Genomic DNA, 3,871 nt, shown 5'->3' on the forward strand with positions numbered 1-3,871 from the left:
CCCTGTGATATACGGTATTGGGAATGAAACTAAGGGCTTGATGCATGCTAAGCAAGCATTCTACCAACTGAGCTTCCACTTTGGGTCCGGAAATGTAGTTTGCCTTAAAGGCCTACAATATTTTTTTGAGTAGTATCTAAACTGGAATGCTTAGATAGAGTTTCTAAAATGAGTAGATGCTATATGATAGCTCATTAACAGACCAAGTGCACAGGGAAAGACATGCCTTTGACTTGCATTTTGATAGTCAATAACTTCTGAGAATAACTTATTCCATATGTTTTATGGGAAATATGTATATAGCATGTTAAGATTGTATTGCTCATAGCTTGATATCTTTTTAAAACTTTGTTTCAAAATTCATCAGTCTTCGTGATTGAAATGTGCAAGATTGCATTACATTTTTTAATCATTGAAATGAAAAGCTTTGTTCAATTTATATGCCCAATAATGTGCATGTGTGTGCGTCTTAGTGTTTCACATATATTTTCCACTTTAAGTCATATCCATATTTTCATTACTTAAATGTACTTTCATTTTTTTAATGAAATAATACCATCTTCTAAAGCCGAAGGGTTTCTCTGAGATACTTAAGGGAAACTAAATATGCCTTTGAATCTAAAATATCTTTATTTCCATCACAATAATTTGACTCATTAGTTGACTCATTAATAATAGAATAACCAAAATATTAATGGGCATGATCATTAGTTTTAATTATTCTATAAAGCCTGGCATTAAAGTCTGTTTTCCATGTATTTTTTTAATTCATTAGTAAGTACTTAAAAATAGAAGTCCTTATCTGAATTCATTAATTTTTTGGTTATACTGGGATATGTTGTGAGAAGTGGTAGAAGAATAATGTCTGGGTTTTGCACATTGGATGACAGTTTCTTAGTACTCCTGCTGAATGAGTGTGAAATGGCCTCACGCTGCTTCTAGTTCCAAAGTTAGAGATGCACCTGTCACGATGTTTGACCCCTGGGCTTCATCAGGAAATCCCCGAGGTATTCTGAGCACTAATCCAAGATAGACCTTCTGTATGCCAACTGCCCAAATAGTTCAGTGTTGAGGCAACACCAAAGGATCCTGTGTCTTCAAACTGGCCAAAACATACAGAAACTCACTTCCTGAAGCATTAATCTAACTAATCTTTATCAATAAATATCGGGAGTCAAATATTGGGGAAAGAACCTGAAAGATCAGAGAACAGGGAGCAGCCGGCAGTTGCTTCCGACCTCTTCCCTTCCTCCTTGCAAAAGGGTCCCACCTTACTACTTCCTGTCTCCTCTCTGTCTACAGTCCTCCAGACCTCTATGGTCAGCTAGTAGCTAGCTCTGCCCTCTGACTCCAAGCATTGTCAGAACACAATCAAAATATCACACAACTTCCTAAGAGCCTTCAATTAACATTAACTTCTGAAACTCTTCAAGAAACCAAACCAGTACTGATTGAAAATGTTCATTTCTAAGAGAGACACTTCAGACCAGTAAAAGTAAAGATGCCCTACCAATCATTTTTTATCAGATAAAACCTGATTCAAAGCTTCTAAGAACCCAATGAAATTACTAAAAACATGCAAATGTGTCAACCCAACTTTTTCCCCTGTATACAGTCAGTACTTCAAGTTAGTTTATTTACAAACTTTAGGGCTAATTATGGTAGGTAGAATTATGGATATTTATTTATTTTGGAGAGGGAGTCTTAATATTTAGTATTGACCTGGAACTATGTAGACCCAGGCTGACCTTGAATTCACAGAGACCTGCCTCTGCCTCAAACTTTCAACTGCTCAAACTAAAGGCTTACTCCACCTCCACAGCCTGACCTTTTTCTACAATGGTTCAACACAGGGCCTTGCAAATCCTGGGTAATGCACTCTACCACCAACTACACTAGCTTCCAGGTCCAGAATTTCTTAAACTTATCTGGTTTTTTGTTTTTTGTTTTTTTTTTAATGAGAGGTTGATACATTATATGCCAGGATAGGAGAGTTTTCACAACATAAGGTTAGATATTATGCTAAGTAGCCTTTAAGATAACCCACAAGGATTCCAGGCCATATTTTTATTTTCATACATTCCCATAATGGTACCCACCTGATGTGAAGTCTAAGTGCCTGAAAGAATCGTTGAAAAGTGATGTCTCTTCTGAAGTTCGGTGATAAGTGGATTTGCATTTTGCTCCCTTGACGTGTTCTCCCTCCCACTCTCCCTCTTACCCTCCCTCCAGTTGTGCAAGCTCTCTGCTCTGTAGCCAGCTTACTGAGGTTCCTTTAGTACAGAACTGATGACTCTCCACCAGACACATGAACCAGCAAACCCTTCAAGTCATGCTTTCAGATGCCTGCAACCCTCATGAAAACCTTGACTGCAACCTCTCAGGAGCATCCTGAAACAGAACAAACTAAGCTCTGAAAGTCCAAACAGCAGAAATAGCACAAGATGTTTTCTGTCAAAGAAACTTTTTTTCAGCAGATGGAGGCTACTACAGAAACCTACAGCTGGTCAAAATGCAGAGAGTAAGTTACCATGCAGTGCCCAGCCCCAGTGGACACATCTACAACACAATCCCTAAGACTCATCACAAGAAGAGATGGAAAGATTGTAAGAGCCAGGAGAACAGTACATACACTGCATTGTAAGAGCCAGGAGAACAGTACATACACTGCAAGACGGCATCTTCTACACAGGGATAAAGTCTCAACAATAGCTTTGCCTAAACAAGACCAACACAATGACCACCCCAGTTTTATTTAAGTTAGCATAGCATGATGGGTTTCATTGCCACATAGCATTTTGTTTTCTATGAAAGTTTAAGTAACTGAATCCCACTGAGCACGGTGGCACAACCCTATAATCCAAGTATTAGAGAGGAGGAGTCAGGAGGATTGGGAGTTGAATGTCGTGCTTACTATATAACATTCAAGCCTGGACTACATCCCGTTTAAAAAAAAACAAGACCAAGTAATGGAATTCTGTTAAAAATGCACATTGTACCTGGGCTCAGTGGCTAAAGGTGCTAGCTTCACAGTCCTCTGACAACCTGACTCATATAAAGCCAGATGAGGTTGCACACACTATAATCCCGGATTACAAGAGCTATAATTCCAGCACTCTTAAGGGAAAATCACTTAGAGGCTAAGAAGCCAGACACTTCAGAAAACACAGCAGCTGCAGAAACGAGAACCCCCACCCCCCACCCCTGCTACCTTAAGGTGAGCATCAACTTGCACAAGTTGTCCTCTGGCCCCAGCATGCACCACGTTCTGTTGTTTTTCCTTTGGCTTAACAGATGCACCTGAATCTACTGATATTTTAACTACCATCTGGGCCTCAAGGCCTGGCAGGATTTCTGGTCCCACTGGCACTGACTTGGCCACCGCTGCCAAATGTAGGTTTTAACTGTCATTCTATTTACCAGTAAAGATTTGAGAGTTAGATATTGGGGTAAAAACCCTGCTAACTCAGAGAAGCTGAGAAGCAACCATCTGACCTTCCTTTTTGGCCTGAGACCCAACAAGAGAAATGTCTCTCCACTCGTCTCATACCAAAAAAATCTCTAAGTCCTTTCCTACTCTTTCCTGTATGTCTCTCTATCCATCTTCCTGGCCCCTCCTTCCTCTCTATGGCTAACGCCTGTCAAGTATTTGCTAGCTCCACCCCCTGATCCAAGGTTAATTTTATTAATACAGTCTCAGAGTTTCACAATGTGGTCAAATATCCTGCAACAATGTTTACATGTACACCTGCACACACGCATGCGTGCGTGCGCACACACATACACACACACACACACACACACACACACACACACACACACACACAATTTTTAATGTATTTTATGAAGACTTGTTTTGCCCAGATCAACA

The sequence above is a fragment of the Peromyscus californicus genome, unplaced genomic scaffold, assembly GCF_007827085.1.
Source record: "Peromyscus californicus insignis strain IS unplaced genomic scaffold, ASM782708v3 Scaffold_8__1_contigs__length_139910024, whole genome shotgun sequence".
Taxonomy (NCBI): domain Eukaryota; kingdom Metazoa; phylum Chordata; class Mammalia; order Rodentia; family Cricetidae; genus Peromyscus; species Peromyscus californicus.